Source organism: Prionailurus bengalensis, chromosome D3 (genome assembly GCF_016509475.1).
Source record: "Prionailurus bengalensis isolate Pbe53 chromosome D3, Fcat_Pben_1.1_paternal_pri, whole genome shotgun sequence".
Classification (NCBI taxonomy): Eukaryota; Metazoa; Chordata; class Mammalia; order Carnivora; family Felidae; genus Prionailurus; species Prionailurus bengalensis.
The window spans coordinates 26,576,419-26,595,467 of NC_057356.1; positions in this window are offsets into that span (position 1 = coordinate 26,576,419).

Sequence of the window (19,049 nt, forward strand, 5' to 3'; positions counted from 1 at the left end):
CCAGGACACAGAACCAGTCTTAGGAGGTAGATGGCCACGCTGACATCCTCTTCCAAATAGGGCACTCTGGCTGTATGAAATAGAAATAATAATAGCAGGCAGCACTTATTAAGTGCTTATGGTATACCAACTATCACATGGAATAGTTTGCGTGACTATCTCATTAACTCTTCCCCAAACGCCGGGATGGAGACGGTTGGCTTCATTTTCAACATGAGAAAGATGCCAAGTCCCTTGCGAAGCAAGTACCATAACTAAATTAATAGCAGTTGAACCCGGCGGGTTGAAAGAGCTTTTTCTCCCCTAATTCCTGTCTTCTAAATAGCCCCCCTGCACTCTAAGTCATGGGGGCTTCTGGGTCAGACAAGATAACATAGTACACGTTCAGTTGTGCACTAAGCTGGAAAATCCCAAGAAAATGCTCTAACTCGGTTTCTGCTACTGCAAATCCATTCGCCAAGCCTGGGTGGCACTGGCCAACCCAAGTCTAACTTCAGGGGCTTTTTCCTCCTGGTTTCTTTACCTGGAATGCTCCCCTTCCAGATCTTTTCTTGGCCTCTCACCATTCGAGTTTCTGCTCAAAAGCCACCCCTCCGCAGTAATGCAAAGCTGTCGAGAATTCTCTTCTGAGGCTCCTTTCATTTCCTAAGTCCATTTCTCCTTTTCCTTCCCCTTTCTTTCTTCCTGTCCCTTTAGCCCTTCGGGCACTATTGTCTCTTCCAAATGCCCTCTTCCTTCATCGAGAACTGCTCTCATGAAAAATATCTCCTATCAGCCATTTACACTGTAGTGTGAATTTGTTGGTCAACTTTCGTAGAAATGTCTGAGTGGTTTTTTTTTAATGTTTATTTTATTTATTTTGAGAGAGAGAAAGAGAGAGAGTGAGAGTAGGGGAGGGGCAGAGAGAGAGAGGATCCCAAGCAGGCTCCATTCTGACAGCGTAGAGCCCGATGCGAGGCCCAAACCCACGAACTGTGAGATCATGACCTGAGCCAAAATCAAGAGTCTGACGCTTAACTGACTGAGCCACACAGGTACCGCAAGAAATGTCTGAGTTTTAAACCGTATTCCTGACCATAAATTAGAAGGCTTTGCCTTTCATTTGCCTAGATTATCTGTGCGTATATGTGCGATCATGAGTGTATGTATAATGTGTTTGGGGCAGCCCCAAGAACCACTCAGCTGACCCTATTGACCTAGAGCCATTTCGGGGTGTGGCATGCTTGAAAATAAAGAGAATGGATCATTGATGTAAGCCTCAGTCTGAGTCTCATTTCTGTCGTTACCTGTATGATCTTAGCCAAAGCAGCTTCCCCTCTCTGAATCTCCCTTGTCTCCTCTGTAATTGAGGATAATTAATATTGCAAAGATTAGGGGCGCCTGACTGGCTCAGTCGGTTAAGTGTCCGACTTGAGCTCAGGTCATGATCTCGTGGTTCGTGAGTTCGAGACCTGCATCAGGCTCTCTGCTGTCTGTAGAGGCCCACTTTGGATCCTCTGTCCCCTTCTCTCTCTGCCCCTCCCCAGTTCGTTCTCTCCTCCCCCCCCCCAAAATAAATAAATTAACTTTAAAATATATATCTGGCAAAGATTGTTGTAGGGATTAAATGAGATGGTAAGGCACACGGCGGGGCCCAACAGGACTTGAATGAGTGAAGTCCCCATGGTGGAGTCGGGCCCAATTGCCTCTGTGCCTAGACTTGCCAACACCCACACATTCTCCCAGGGCCCCCACGGCACGTAATTGTTTCCGGGAAGAGCCAAGCGTGGAATTTGGCAGACCACAAAAAGTCCTGGAATTCTGGCCAGTCTCAAGTCTAGAATGCTCTCCCTCCAAGAATCGCCTTCTCCAGGCCAGTTCTGAAGTATCTCAGGCTTATGTGGGGATTGGAACCACTCCAGCCCTGAAGCTCCCCTTCCTGTCACCGTGACCAGCCCAGTGTCACCCCCTGCCGTCCCAGCCTGCAGACCCTCACGGAGTCCGTCCGTGTCACCAAACCCGGCCCCTCCAAAGGCAAACATCCGTCCCCTGGAGGGAATCAGAGTCCAGCCACCATGAACCCCAAAGCTAAAGTGATCGTTTTTGAAAGATAAGTCTCTCCAAGGAGCCAAGGAAGGACTCAGATCTAAAAAATGACACTGCGGCACGCCTGGGTGGCTCAGTCGATTGGGCGTCCGACTTCGGCTCAGGTCATGATCTCGCAGTTTGTGGGTTTGAGCCCTGCGTCCTGCTCTGTGCTGACAGCTCAGAGCCTGGAGCCTGCTTCAGATTCTGGGTCTCCCTCTCTCTCTCTGCTCCTCCCCACTTTCACTTTGTCTCTCGCTTAAAATTAAATAAACGTGGGGAGCCTGGGTGGCTCAGTCGGTTGAGTGACCGACTTCGGCTCAGGTCATGATCTCACAGTTTGTGAGTTCGAGCCCCGCGTTGGGCTCTGTGCTGACAGCTCAGAGCCTGGAACCTGCTTCCGATTCTGGGTCTCCCTCTCTCTCTGCCCCTCCCCCTCTCATGCTCTGTCTCTCTCTGTCTCAGAAATAAATAAACATAAAAAAATTTTTTAAATAAATAAGAAATAAATGTTAACAAATATTTTAAGACAAATAAATAAATAAATAATGACACTGCTCCCCATTCATTCATGTATTCCCAGATTCCTTTACTGTATCAGTGCTTTATTTAGCAAGTATTTGTTGGGGCCTACTGTGTGCAAGGCCCTGGACGACAGTAGGGGCCAGGTGGACACCCCTACCTCCACAGGATAACATTCTAGCAAGTATACTTCATTAGCACGTAACTGACTCTTGAATTAAGATCGCGCTATGTGCTGCGTGATCGTGCCTGTGACGGGGGACCTCACAAGTAGGTGTGGATCCAGGAGGCCCTCTCTGAGGAGGTGACACTGAAGCCGAGAACTGAAGGGGGGCAGAAAGAGGAGGGGAGAGGACTTCCGGGCGGCAGTGGAAGCTTGGGCAAAAGCCCTGAGTAGGAGAAGCATTCTTGGAAAGCCCGGGGAGGAGGGGTGAGGTTAAGCCTGCGACCGAGACGGGGCAGAAGTCACACCCTTGCAGGGCCATGAAGTCCACTCCAAAGAGCGGGGCCTCTGCCTTGAGAGCAATGGGGAGCCATGGACAGCATCAAGCAGAGACGTGACATGGTCTGGTTGGCCTTGCGCACGGGACCTCTGGCAGCTCTCTGGATGATGACCTTCCCCTGCCTTTGACATAAGCCCAGAAAAAGACATGAGCCGGGCGGGGGGGCTGGGGAGAGGGAGAGGGTGAGGCCGAATTTTTCTGGAGGACTTTCCTTACAAACTGCTTTATATAGGACTGCGAGGGAGCAAACAAATGGTAGTTCTGTCCATGGAGGCCTTCATTTTTCTAAACAAACAAGAGTGACGAACAGCATGGGGGCAAAACGCTTCCACCCCGGAGGCCTTGAAAAGAAACGTCTGTTTTGCCTCCTTCTAGCAAGTGCCAGGGACCAGTGTGTGCTATGCAAATAGATGCCACATGCAAATGGTGACTCCGTGGGGTCAGTCTGCTGCGGGGGAGGGGGTGGCGGGAGGGAGTGAGATGCAGAGTCACGGGCAGGATCCGGGTGCTGGGGCTTATCTGACAGCACCCGACCTCTCCCCTGTGCTCACCCACCTTTGCTGCCCCATCAATCCAGCTCCCATCCGTATGGACACCCAGCACATATTGGGAAACTCTGAACCCTTGCTCAAGAAATGTTACTCCAGCCAACAGCCCCCTCGGGAGTCTTTAGGACTGCTCCAATCACACTTGGAACCCAACAGATGCGTGAGAGAGAAAGTGATTTCCCAAGACTGTGGGATCACGGTCCAGACATCACGGGGATGTTGGGCTCCAAAACCTTCATCTGCTGGTCACGAGGTACAGGACTTTAGCATCTCCACGGGGAGTTTCCCCCCATCTAGAAACGCTGTGGTTGTTTCCTACCAGCACTTAACCTGGGCGAGATCTGTTGGCTGATCAGATCGGGTGTTTTGATTGCATTCGCCATCTCCGTGCAGCGACGAGGCTTTTGCGTTAGTGATCACTGGGGAGTCACCTGCCCACAAACTTTGCAGCTGAAGGTGACACTTAGCACCTCAAAGCCCCTGTGCATCGGGGGTTGGGTAGGGATGAGCCCCCTCCGTTCAGGGGCTCACGAGGCTGCGGTCAAGAACATGTTGGGGCTACCGTCGCATCTGAGCCTTGGCTGGAGAAGGATCTGCTTCCAAGTTTATGTGGGTCCCGCTGACATGTAGTTCCTTGGGGCCTGTCGGATTTAGGGCCTCAGGTTCTTGCTGACTGTGGGCTGGAGGTTGCCCTCAGCTCCTAGAAGTGACAGCCAGCTTCTTGTGACTTAGACCCCCTGAGCATGGCCACATGCCTCAACGATGCATCACAAGAGGGGCATTATAATCTTATACACTCATTCCCCTTGCGTGGTGTTCTAGCCACTGATCCTGCCCACACCCCATGAGAGGTAACTGCACAAAGGGTGTGAACACCAAGAGACGGGATCACGGGGGGGCACCCTAGAAACTGTCCCCGCAGCCTTGGAAATCTCTCCTCCCCTCAAGAGAATGAAATCCTTGGTCACTGGTTCAAGTAAACTGCTATTTGTTAGGGGGCAAAAGGGTATGGTTTTGCTGAAATTTATGCTCTGAGTAATGGAAAAGAACTACTTCCAGCAATATAGGACCCTGGGGGGTCAAGAATGGAGTGCGGGTACAAGCCCAGACGCAGAGGTGTTGCTTAATGGAATAATACGATTACCCATAGGGATGAGGTCCATGGGATCGCGCCCCTAAACACTGGTTTGGTAGGTGACAGAGTGAGAATTGGTCGTGGCTCAGCATATGCACCAGAAACCAGGGTGTTACCTGCACCGTTGGATTCTCAACTTTAATTCACTCTGGTTGGGAGAACCTTAGGCAAATGCCCTGACTTCCCAAGGCTTCTGGTTCTTTATTCAGGAAGTGGGACCAGGGGGTGCCCAGATGGCTCAGTCGGTCAAGCGTCCGACTTCGGCTCGGGTCATGATCTCACGGTTTGTGGGTTCGAGCCCCGCATCGGGCTCTGTGCTGACAGCTCAGAGCCTGGAGCCTGCTTTGGATTCTGTCTCCTTCTCTCTCTGCCCCTCCCCACTTGTGCTCTCTCTGTGTCTCAAAAATAAATAAATGCATAAAAAAAAAAAAAGAAAAGAAAGTGGGACCAGTAACAGGCTTGTCAGGAAGATTCAAGATAACCCGTACAACGTAGAATGATGCCTATAACAGTGTTTTATGTTAGAATGGCTAAAATTAAAAAGTACAAACAAAACCCAAATGTTGACAAGGACACAGAACAGATGGAGCTCTTATACACTGCTCTTGTGAGTGTAAATTGGTTTGACCGTTTTGGAAAATTGGCAGAATCCGCTAAAGCTAAATATGCATTTACCATATGACCAAGGAATTTTACTCCAAGATATGCATATTTCCGACAGAAATGCATACTTAGGTATGCCCCCCTCCCCACCCCCCAAAAAATCTGTACTCAGATGTTCACAGCAGCTTTATTCACAGCCAAAACAGAAAGAGTCCAGACATCCATCAACTGTGGAATGGACAAATCATAGCATGGCCATACAATGGAAATACGATGCAGCAATGAAAAAGCATGAACCACTGGCGCGTGCAGCCACATGCATAAATCGAACGTAATTGTGAGTCAAAGGAGTCAGACACAAAAGAATGCATATGTTATGGAGCCATTTACACGCAACTGAAAAACAAGCAAAAACTAATTGCTGCTGTCGGTCCGAAGAATGGGTTACCTTAGGTGGGGACTGACTGGGAGGGCAGGAGGGAGCCTCCTGGGGGGCTGCCAGTGTTTTAGATCTCGATCTAGTTGTTGTTTACAACTTGGTCTAGTTATTTACGATCTTTGGTCTAGTTATTTACGATCTAAGTAGATGAAAATTTGGTGTTGACCTTCGGCTCCCATTCCCAGCCCTTCTTGCCTTGATTGCTTCGCGCAGGGCATCAGAAGAGAGGGCATCTGTCTTTTGTGAGCCCAGCGTTCTCCCACACACTGATATTGACCAGTTAAATAATAGAATATGCAGCCATGAGATTCGCTATCTACATGAACTTGATCAGAAGCAGACGAAGACATACAGCCTGCAGCCTGCCTGGAGTTCCCAAATGCAAAACAAACAAACAAGACGGCTCTTTTTCCCTAATGTCTCTTTTTCCATCAAGGAGCATCTTGTGCACAGAATTCCCACCTGGGATGCCGGGAGGACTGTGCATCTGCTTTCCCTCATCTCATGACAGGAATGCTGGGGAGATTTGCGGTCCTGAGCCCCCACCCTAGAACGTGAGCAGCCCTTCCTGCGCAAAACCCTTACTGGGGGTTTTCTCCTAAGGCTTTGCGAACTGTATCATGCTCGGTGACCCTGACAAGTCAGTGGCAGGTGTTTCCCCTGCCACATCTCAAGGACGCCGGCAGGTGCTAAAACAACTCGATTTCCAGGACACTTGTGTCTGGGTGGGAACTTTGACAGAGGGCTGCTTTCTCTTGCTTGTGTCTATCCACTTCTTTCTACCTTATTATCAGACCTCTTTCTTCCTCTTTGACTCTCCATCACGTAACGCACTGTAAACCCTCAATAAACGGGAGCGATGATCACTGCTTGGCAACGTGAACCAGTGTGGTCACTGAGAAGTGAGCCCCATCGTGGAGCAGAAGTAACCCAGGCGGACCGACGGCAACCTCTCTGAACTTGCCCTCCAAACCCTCAGACACCCTTGACTCTGATTCAAGGCAGAATGAGCACTTTGGTGATTAATTCCACTTCTGAGATTCCTTGATTGAAAGAAGAGGCGCCCTAGATCAGCGATTTTGAAGCCGTGACTCAAGACTGATGGGTGGTAGGTCACGAAATACATCTAGACAGATGCAAGCAGCATTTTAAAATGAAGTAAAATAGAATGGAGTAAAAATCATTACAGTGAGTCACAGAGTTAGTTTTAAGCATTGTTTTGTGAGACGTTTGTTTCAGAGGTACAGACGTGTGCTGGTGTGTGTGTGTGTGTGTGTGTGTGTGTGTGCTGCTTCATAAAATGTACTTCTTGGGGCACCTGGGGGGCTCAGTTGGTAAGCATCCGACTTCATCTCAGGTCATGATCTTGCAGTTCGTGAGTTCGAGCCCCGCGTTGGGCTCTGTGCTGACAGCTCAGAGCCTGGAGCCTGCTTCTTATTCTGCATCTCCCTCTCTCTCTGCCCCTCTCCCACTCACACTTTGTCTCTCTCTCAAAAATAAATAAACATTAAAAAAATTTTAATGTATTTCTTATGGTGGGCCAGGATCAACAACTTTGAAAGCCCCTGAGCCAGATCATGTGTCCACAAGCATTCTGGTCACTGCAAATATAAATTAGTAATTCATTGACTTGGCTCAAGTAAACTATAAAACTGAGTCCCCAAGACCAAGGCCAGCCCCTCATCCGTGGTTGCTCCGGTCGGTACAACCACCCCATAAGAACCACCCTACAGCAGCCTGACAATCACTCTCAGTCTGCCCAATTTCATGTCAAAGTGGAAATTGCAACCACAGTGATCAATGCAAATTTTGTTAAGTGAAGACACTCTCGGACCTCTTGGGTGGATGACGATGCACTTTGGAGAACGGGCTTTGAGAGTGTAGCCTTTTAAGAGATAGATCACTCATAAGAGGCTCCTTCATTAAGCCAAAATGATAAGGCTGTGTGATGAGGGGCGAGACACTTAACCTCTTTGGGCTTCTGCTGGTTTGATGATAAAACAAAGAGTGAGTGGGGCTGGCAGGGAGACATAATGTTTAGTTTTTTCCTTTTCAGACTTCTGTGTCACTTGATTCCCAATAAGGAGGTGCTGTTTTTAAACTTTTTTAATAAATTTTTTTAATGTTTTTATTTATTTTTGAGAGCGAGAGAGAGAGAGCACGGCACGAGCAGGGGAGGGGCAGAGAGAGGGAGACACAGAATCCGAAGCAGGCTCCAGGCTCTGAGCTGTCAGCACAGAGCCCAACATGGGGTTTAACTCATGAACTGTGAGATCGTGAGCTGAGCTAAAGTTGGACCCTCAACCGACTGAGCCACCCAGGCGCCCCCCAGCAAGCAAGCGACTCTTGATCTTGGCTCAGGTCATGATCTCCCAGTTGTGGGTTCGAGCCCCACACCGGGCTCTGTGCTTACAGTGCGGAGCCTCCTTGGGATTCTCTCTCTCCTTCTCTCTCTCTCTCTCTCTCTGCCCCTCCCCCCTTCTCTCTCTCAAAATTAAATAAATAAACTTAAAAAAAAGGGGATAGTTGAGCTGGATTGTGGTTTCGCAATGTTGGAAACATATGTCCCTTTTATTTATTTATTTTTAAGTTGTATTTATTCATTTTGAGAGAGGCAGAGAGCGCAAGTGGGGGAGGGGCAGGGAGAGAGAGAGAGAGAGAGAGAGGGAGAGAGAGAATCCCAAGCAGGCTCCTCCCTGTCAGCATGGAGCCTGGACTCATGAACTGTGACATCCTGACCTGAGCAGAAACCAAGGGTCAGACGCTTAGCCAACTGAGCCACCCAGACACCCCCAAACACATGTCTTTTTTAATAAAATGGAAATTGCATGTCCTTGGGCCACCTACGCAGGCTTCGCTCTTCCCCGGGCCAGCTTCGGACCAGACTCAAGATGTCTGTCGGGAGGAAGGGAGGGAGGGAGGACGGGAAGGAAGGAAGCAATGCCAACTTGAACGTGAGGCCACGGGGCGTGGACGGACAGTGTCTGCCTTCTTCCCCACCCCGTCCCACTCTGCCGGATTCTCCTGTGCCCCAGACTTTCACAAGCAGTGAGGGGCGGACACTCCTCCATCAGCCCTCTTCACAGAGTTCTGCTTCAGCAGGACATGACAAGGGCCAGATGTCCCTGCGAGCTCTGGCTGTTTTTCGTCACCAGTTCTTGTAATGATGCTCAGTAACTCGTGCTTGGTGAGCTCTCTGCAGCCACAGCTCCCCTTCACGGACCTTTGCTTCCCCAGCTTCTTCCACACACACGTGTGTGTTCTGATTCCTGTAAGGTCCTACGTATCCCGTAACATGGCGTGGTGCTCCTTCTGCGACCGACCCCTCAGTGATGCACCTATTCTGGCCCCTAGCCTCTGACACAGCAGGGGCAAGAATAAGCTGGAGATGTCAATAAAGAGCCAGACCCTGCAGCACCTTGAAGTTTGGGTAAGGAGCGTGGACTGAATTCAGAGGGCACTAGGGAGCCATGGAGTGTGTGATACCAGCGCCTGGCATGGCTATATTTTTGCTTTTCAGATGAAGTGCTATAGAGAGTTTGGCTTAGTGGGGAGTCGGACGCTGGGGAAGCCAGTGAAAGGGCCATGACACTCGTCCCCGAGTATTTATTTTTACCGATTTGGATGGAGCAGTCGGTCAATGAAAGTTAAACTTTAGTCATGGCATGAAAGGTAATAAATCCCTTGTCGAACAAACATTTACTATTTCTGGGCCACGGGTCCTCGGTGAAATGTGGATGGTCACCTCTTTTTCCATCCAGGATCCAGAACTGGATGTCTGGATCCAGAACTGTCCCTGAAATAGTGACAACGCGGATCGGGTCAACAAGATGGACCGGAAGAGGCGGGTAAGTAACACGGAGACCACAGGCGACAATAGCCACACGGCAGTGCCCGCAGCCACATGTGCGGAGGCTGGTGCATCCGCAACGACAGAAAAATGTTCAAAACGAGGGAACATGAAAGACAAGGAAACTAATGGTCTCCTTTGCCATCCGACAACCGCCACGTCAGATCTGTTTCATATCAATTTCCAGAGCACTTTTCTGAGCTTACAGCCAGTATGACATTATCTTTCTGAAAATTAAGCCCTAAAGGAAGCAGCTTCATCTTTCCTTATCTGCTAGGAAAAGAAAGAAAAAGGAAAGAGGAGAAAAAGAGAAGTAGGTTCAGATCGTATGTTCTGTTTCTCAGCTAAAAAAAAAAAAAGGCTACAGCTGCCTTCGGTGTCCTTTTGCATTTCTGCTATGAGATTTACATTTAGGAATGGTATTTTGATTGAGAGGGGTCCCCCTGAAACCCAGAGGGGCGGGTGGATATGAGCTAGCAGCAGCGAGAGGAGGAGGGGGAAGTTACCCTCCTGCCTAAAGAAAACTCATTTTCAATTCTTCTGAAATTAGGAGAGTGACCTTTATTCCCACTTCATGACAAGGGAGTGGAAAGGAATGATAATGCCGAAATGCAATGGCCGGGAGTGTCCTTTTCTTCCCCCAGATGGATCCTCCCAGATTGTACCTGGGAGGAGAAACTCCTGGGGGTCATAAGGTGCAGAGAGAGCCCAGACCCCCAAATACCAGGCAGGAATGAAGTGACCCGTGTGGCAAAGCTTCTAATTGTTTCTTCCACTATGTTCCGGATGAAGAGGCTTCTCTTCTTTTGTCTCTGTCTGTCAATCTCTCCTCTCCCCTCTCCTTTCTCTTTCCTACCACATCGTTCCTTTGTGAAAATGCTCTCTGAATACACTGGAAAAGCAACCCCAAGCAACAACCTGCCCCTGGGCCATGTCACTCTGCCTTTGGCCCAGAAACTCCCAACCAAACCCCCAACCCTATGACAACACCACGAGTCCCTTCCATTCCCCACCCCTCTCCAAAGGACACTGTTGCCTCCACTGGGCATCTAAGGCTTTATTTTTTACACAGTGGCAGCCAGTGTCAGGCACGGTGCCAGGTGCTGGAGACACGGGGACACCAGAACGGACAAGGGCTCTGCCCTCGAAGAACTCTTATTTTAAGAGTTTTACACCGCTAGGTTGTAGGAAGTACAGGGGAGGAATTAAACAGTGATTTGTAGAATACCACAGAGGGAGAGCCCTGTAGATGGGTGGTCGGCGAAGGTCTCTCTGAGGAGGAATGGAGATCTGGGTAGATGCCAGAAGGAGGAGAAGCCAGGAGAAGGGCAAGTGCAAAGGTCTTGGGGCAGGAAGGAGCTCTGAGAATTAAAAGTTCAGTCAGCTGAGAGGGATGGGTGGGAGTACAGTCAATAAGGTCTGAGAGGTGGGCAGGAGCCAGGTCATATAGAGTCTTCTGGAATCCATTAAGAATGATAGAGGGTCATCGAGGGATTTTGGCCATGTGAGGGAAGGTCTATGCTTCTTTTATGGAATATTCATCATCTTTCTGCCCAAAGCTTCCTCATAATTAGACTGTTTGGTTGTCCAGATAATTAGATACTTCTATGTATAGATTACTAAGTGCTAGGAATTCGGACTGGGCCTCATAAACTCTAAATTTTACAACTAGAAGCAGTTTCTGAAGATCACCTCTTTTAATATCATTTACTCTTTTACCTTTTCTGATAAGAAATTTTTTATTTGATGATAAAGGTGATAATGCTGAATCCATTGAGACCACTTTGGGTAGGAGTAATGAGAATTCAACCAGTTGGCTTGAAACCATAAGAGCTATTTATTGACCTCTTTTGACTGAAAAGTCCAATAGTACATCGTCTTCAGACGAGGCTTGATCTGGTGGCTTGACAATGATACCGGGGAGCCTCTGTCTTCATTGTTCTGTTCTACAATCCATAGTGCCCGCTTCCTCCTAAGGCTGGCTTCCTTCAGAATTACGGGACGGCTGCCGGTATCTCCCCCAGCTATCATCTTACTTGTTAATGCCTAGTGAAAGACAGCCACAGTCTATTTCAACTTGCCCAGCTGAAGTCCTGAGATTAAATTTGGACCTGCTTAGGGGATGTATCCATCCCTGGAATAATCACTGAGCTAGGGGAATTCAATAACCTCATTGGCTTGGCCCAAGTCATGTGCCTTACCCCTCGAACCCAGCGGGGGGGTGGGGGGGAGTTACCTTTTGCAGAAGCACATCAGCTAAGATTAGAGAAAGGATGATCCCCCCCCCCCCTGGCAAAAATCAGAGTCATATAGTCAAAAGTGGGAATGGTTGGGGGATGGCTGAATTAGACCTTCAGACCATTTGTCAAGAATGAACACTCACATACAGGGCGTCTGGGCGGCTCAGATGGTTGAGCAACTGACTTCGGCTCAGGTCAGGATCTCGCAGTTGGTGAGTTCAAGCCCCACATCAGGCTTGCTGCTGTCAGATCTTCTGTCCTCCTCTCTCTCTGCTTTTCCCCCACTTATGCTCCCTCAAAATAAATAAATAAATAAATAAACATTAAAAAAAGGAATGAACACTCACATGCATAAATTTTATAGAAGCTATAGTTTACTGAAATTAACTCAAAGGAAATGTCTTCAACTGTACTATTAGGGGCCATCAGGAAGGAGAATTATATTAGTTGCTATGTACTAACAGCTATAACAAATATTCCCAAATCTCAGTGACTTAACACAATGGCACTCGTCAAAGTGGTCCAGAGTACTGTGGGTTGGAAGACACTGTGCTCATTTGGGTACCCAGCCTTCTTGCATCTGAGAGCTCCTCCACATCCAAGGGGCCTTGGAGACCCTCACTGTATTTTCTATATTCAATGAACAGAGGAGGAAAGAGCACAGAGAGAAGGGCGCATCCATGTTTAACTGCCTTGGCCCAGAGCCAGCACGTTACCCTTTCGGTCTCATTCCATTGGCTGGAAGAAGTCACATGGCCCTATCTGCATACAGGGGAGCTGGGAAATGTAGTCTTTCAGGTGTTCAAGGTAGAGGCACACGGATATTGGTGAGGAGAAGCACGTTTCCAACAGCCTGGCATTGATTACAGCTTCTAGAACCTCTGCAGTTCATTCTTGTGCTCACTGGGGAAAGTTCAAAGACCCCAGAAACACCTTGATTTGAGATTTTTATAACTGATCCACAACAGGGGGTACATAGTGAAATGGGGTAGATTTGTTTTAATGTTTATTTATTTACTTTGAGAAAGATGGAGGGAAGAGGGGCAGAGACAGAGGGAGAGAATGAATCCCAAGCAGGCTCCAAACTGTCAGCACAGAGCCTGAGGGGGGTCAACTCCATGAACCATGAGGTCGTGACCTGAGCCAAAATCAAGAGTTGGACCCTCAACTGTCTGAGCCACCCAGGCACTCAGAAATGGGGTAGGTTATCATTCAAGAAATATTCACTCCCTCTTCCCTCTCCACTGAGAGGGTGGAGCCAAGTTAGACCACATGACTTTCTTTGGCCAATAGAATGAGGCCAAGGTGACTGAATGCTAATTCTGAGTCTAGACCTCAGGGGACCTCCCTAAATCTATTCTCAAATAACGAGTTTAGGAAAAGAAAATGCTATATAATCAGAGACATCCCTTGAGGATAAAGGAGGAAGTTTAAAAATAGATTTTAGTCACATGCCTCACGTTGTGTGTGTGACCCTGGGGAAGTCACTTAACTCTCCAACGTTTTGACTTCCTTCTCTAAAATGTGAGCACCACGATTCCTTTCTCCCAGGATGTAAAATGTGAAAGGACGTAGAAGAGACCTCCACACCGAAGCCGCAGGGCATAGGGCAAACAGCCAATTATGGCTATGGTCATCACTGTTATTTCTTTATCAGGAGGAAAAACAAAATCAGAAAAATCCTACTTTCCTTGCCAAGGATAAATAATGGCCTAATTGCCCCCAGTAGGTTGTGCCATGCTGAGAACACAAAACAGTTTGAATGATGGTTGAGATAAAAATGTATGGCTCTTTGAGCTACTGTGACAGCACCGCTGGGTTCAAGGCTCTTCCTTCTCCGCCAATTTGGCCATAGCTTCAGTGTAGACAGAGTGGACTCCCCCACCCCACGGACTCGAGACGAGCCCCTGTGATTTGTTTTGGCCGAGGCGTATAGGCAGAGGTCTTATATACACCTGTGTTCTGTTGACTTGGCTTTACTCCAGACAGCCACTGCTTCTTCATCCTGGTCCCAACGTGCTGGACACATGGAAATGCCCTGAATCCAATACCCAGACCCGGGGAGGGGGGCGGCGGGGAGAGAAGTAAGTGTGGTTTGTTACAGACCACGGAGATTTGGGAGCGGCTATGCAGCATGCGTATCGAAATAGGTGATGACAAATGAATTATTACAGAAATACTTGGTTGCCATCCATGTTCCTGGTTTTTGTTTTACATTGACTCGGTCGAGATGAAGTTACCCTTGTAGCTAAAGCAAGCGTTGCCCCTCCAAACGCACTCGCCAAAGTGTTGATCTCACCTGCAAAATTTATGTCTTGGGGGGCTCGAGAATTTTCTGTCACCGTCTTTACTTTGAATACCTCCATTTCTCATTTATGATTTTTTTCTTTGTAGTTATTAATCCTCTAAACTGTAGTTATTTACAGAGTAGCCATCATGTGTGAAACAGAGAAGACGCTTCATGAAAATAATCCCTAGATTATACGGTGCCCCTGTAAAGTTAGCTTCATTGTCCACGATTTACAGAACAAGATATAAAGTTCCAGAGGGCTTCATTGAGGCATACAGCTCATAAGTAGCACTTCTCAGGCTCAAGCATTTCTTGGGTTTCCACGATCCTTTTTTTTCTTTTTTTTTTTAATTTTTTTTAAAATTTATTTTGAGAGAGAGAGATGGAGAGCGAATAGGGAAGAGGCAGAGAGAGAGGAAGAAAAATCCCAAGAAGGCTCTGCACTGTCAGCGGGGAGCCCGACGCGGGGCTTGAACGCACCAACCGAGGGATCATGACCTGAGCTGAAACCGAGAGTCAGATGCTTAACCGACTGAGCCACCCAGGCGCCCCTTTTATTACAACTATTATAAAAGTGAACGTGCATTTTAAAAGCAGATGCCTGGAATTAAAGGCTGGGGTCAGAAATGAGAAGCTAAGGTCGAGTTTAGAGACGCTGACAGCTTGGTGAGGGAGATAACTTTAGCTAAGAAGATTTCTCAGAGATTAAGTCACCACCTAAGTTAACAGTGGCTGTTGAGCACCTGTTCCTTGCCAGGCTTGTCAGATGCTGGATCTCCAGCAACACGTGGTAAGGAGTTTGTGTTTTGTTCTGAGGATTATCGGGATCCGCGGAACATTTTTAAGCAGTGAGAGATCAGTAAGAAGGCAATTGTAAGAGTCCAGGAAGATATATGATGGTGACCTGGATGGGGCGAAGGTGACTCAAAGGGCCTCTAGGAAGGCCCACAATCAATATGGCTGGGCCATGGGGGATTGGAGAGAATCAGGAAAGAGGAAATGGTACAGGTGACTCCCAGATTTCTGGTTTTGGCAACAGGGTAACTGTTGAGGCCATTTTCATAGACGTGGGCACTGGGGGAGGAATTGACCTCTCCTGTTCATTTGAGAGGGAGATAGGTGAACTCAGATTCAGATAGGTTGAGAAATTCAAGGAGGGACGACTAAAGGCAATTGGGAGTATAGGCTTAAAGTACAAATCTCTGTCTACCTCTGTTCTAATAAGATCAGCCCTATTCTAATTAGGTAAACGTCCAGGTCCTGATTTCTTAGGGAAAGTTCACCATTGATGAGATTGAAATAGCTGTGCCATTTTGGTTTCTGAAATTCAAAGAATCCTGATACATCTGTCCTAGGATACATCCCTAAATGAGAACTGCCATGTTGGTGTTTCTTTTTTCCTAAATGTTTTATTACGGAAAATTTCAAATATGTACAAAAGCAAAACAATAACAATAATAATACTCCTATAATCCATCATGAAGATTCAGTAGTCATTATTCATGAGCATTCTTGTTTCATCCCTTATCTACCAGCTCCCCTCCCCCAAACTGGATTATTTGAAGCAAATTCCAGACATTACGTCATTCCATCCATGTATATTTCAGTATGCATCTCTTTAAAAGATAGTGATTCTCTCTCTTTTTAAAAACATGGCCTTGGGAGGCGCCTGGGTGGCTCAGTCGGTTAAGCGTCCGACTTTAGCTCAGGTCATGATCTCACAGTCCGTGAGTTCAAGCCCCGCATCGGGCTCTATGCTGACAGCTCAGAGCCTGGAGCCGGCTCCCTCTCTCTCTGCCCCTCCCCTACTCATGCTCTGTCTCTGTCTCTCAAAAATAAATAAATGTTAAAAAAAAATTTTGAAACACAGCCTTGGGGCCCCTGGCTGGCTCAGTAGGTAGAGCACACAACTCATGATCTCAGGGGCTTGAGTTCAAGACCCATGATGGGTGTGGAGTCTACCTTAAAAAAACATAGCCCTAAGTCATCATTAACAAAAACCTTAACAATAATTCATGAATGTTAGCAAAAACCCAGTCAGGGTTCAAATTTCCCTAGTTGTTTCTCTGCCCTCCAGATTTTTTTTACGGCAGACTTGATTGAGTTAGGATTTAAACAAGGTCCACACATTTGTGCTTGGCTGATATGTCTCTTTAGTTCCCTTTATCTATAGCTTCTCTCTCTCTCTCTTTAAATTTTCCTAGCAACTTATTTATGAAAAAACTGGCTCATTAGCTCCGTAGAGTTTCTCACATCTGGATTTTGTTGATTGTATCCACATGGTGTCTTTTTATGTGTTCCTCTATCCTTTGTATTTCCTATAAATTTGTCATTAGAGTTTTGACCTAATTCAGGTTTGAGTTGGGGGCAAGAATATTTTCTAGGGACTTGAGTTATTCCATCAGAAGACGTGTAATGTCTGGTGGTTTCTTTTGGGGGAATGTTAGCAGTCAGGGATGACCATTGCCTAGATCCATTATTTCCTTATTTGCAAAATGGTGCTATTCTAACTATAATACTCTTTCATTATTCCCCATGGAAGAGTTGGACTGCTCTTATGGAGAAAGCTTTTCTTCATCAACTATTTCATTACACTAATGCAATTCCTATAGGAAAGGTAAAATAACTGCTTGAGTCTTTTATTTACCAATTTTCAGAATAATGATTTGGTTCTTTAACATCATCCAAAGGGAGCCGGGGAGTTTTAGGCTTTTTGTTTGTTTGCTTGCTTATTTCGCATTGTTTTCAGTATCATCAAGAATTCATGGACTTTGATATATTTGATGTATTTTAATGCATTGCAGTTATTTTTTTAGACGATCAGGGAGTCCAGAGGGGAATGGGAGCCAGTGAGTTGTTTCCTGAGTCCTTTTGATGCAATCACAGTAGTCTTTGATGGCTTCCTCGCTTTCAGGTGAAACACAATGTCCCATCACCATCTTGGTACATTTCCTGGCCAGCTCTGGAATCAGCCATTGCTCCGAGGAGCTCTGGTTCCCTTTACCAGGAAATTGTTCCCCAAGACTACAGTCTAGGTCATTACTATTGGGTTGGTCATTATTATCAGGTATTTACAGTGACGGAAGCTGGAAAGCACAAGAAATGTTCCAAGAGAAGATACTCAGGAGCTGATAGGATTTCCAATTCACTCATTTGGTTGACTTTGTATTTTTATGTCTTTTCCCTTAGGCTGAAAATTTTGTCTTCTAACAACCTTGATGTAAGAATGGATTTACTGTATAGTTTATTCACCATGCACATACCTAACAGGTTTTAATGTCTATTTATTTTTGAGAGAGAGATAGAGAGAAAATGAGCAGGGGAGTGCAGAGAGAGAAAAAGAGAGAGAAGATCCAAAGCAGGCTCTGCGCTGACAGCAGCAAGCCTGATACAGGGCTCAAACTCATGAATGGTGAGATCATGACTTGAGCTAAAGTCAGGCACTCAACCAACTGAGCCACCCAGGCACCTCTATACCTCACAGCTTTGAAACAATACCGATCGGGGTGCCTGGGTGGCGCAGTCGGTTAAGCGTCCGACTTCAGCCAGGTCACGATCTCGCGGTCCGTGAGTTCGAGCCCCGCGTCGGGCTCTGGGCTGATGGCTCAGAGCCTGGAGCCTGTTTCCAATTCTGTGTCTCCCTCTCTCTCTGCCCCTCCCCCGTTCATGCTCTGTCTCTCTCTGTCCCAAAAATAAATAAACGTTGAAAAAAAAAATTAAAAAAAAAAAAAAAAAGAAACAATACCGATGGTATACTACTAATATGATTAACGAGAACGGTTTAAGTGTCTGGGCTGTTGGTTTGTTTAGTTCCTTTGCCTCTGGGGTCTTTTTTTTTTTTTTTTCAACGTTTATTTTTTTTATTTTTTTTATTTTTGGGACAGAGAGAGACAGAGCATGAACGGGGGAGGGGCAGAGAGAGAGGGAGACACAGAATCGGAAAACAGGCTCCAGGCTCTGAGCCATCAGCCCAGAGCCTGACGCGGGGCTCGAATTCACGGACCGCGAGATCGTGACCTGGCTGAAGTCGGACGCTTAACCGACTGCACCACCCAGGCGCCCCTCTGGGGGTCTTTCTAAGAATGTACAAACAGATGAGTTTTAAACTTACTCGTGGGTGATTAAGTCACCAAGTCAACACCCAGTTGGGGCTATTTGTTGCCATTTTGTTTTTGCTCTTAAAGAGGTACTCGGCACTTTCCTTTTGACTTTGTGATGATAAAAGAAATCTACGTCGTTCCGACGTCAAATCTACAAAACGAGATATTTTTGGTATTTATTTAGTATTTTTAAATGTGTCACCCACACTTCAGACTGCTTTTTATTATGTGGAACACCTTAGATTCTATCTACTAAAGGAGAGAAATAATGCTAATGTCATTCAGACTGTTAGAAATTATGGGCTATTTTTTTCCTTCTTAAAAAAAAAAAAGAAAAATATTCAACCCTGCAACTTGGCGCCGTTTTTGTTTCCCTTAACAAGGGCCTGTCTGTCAATTTTCCACAGTGTCAAAGCCCCACTGCACAGCCTGAATGAAAACACAGTGTCATCACGATTACTGAAATCAATTAAATGTCAAGGTTTTTCCATTTGCATGCAGCTTCCTTTAGACAAGAATGCTTTTCAGAGAATCTTTATTCCCTTTGGAGTTTTTTTTCCCCCTTAAAGCCTTTGTAATTAACGTGACAACGTTACAGCCATGTCTGTAACTTCCTTCCACAGATACACAAATAGAATGTTCTAAGCATCGACAGAGAACTTGTTCCTTGTCCTGCAGGACCCTCACAATCCTGGCTGGAAGCCTTCACCTAATCGTTGAGGGCTCTTCCCCTCTCTCTCCTCATTGCTGGTTGT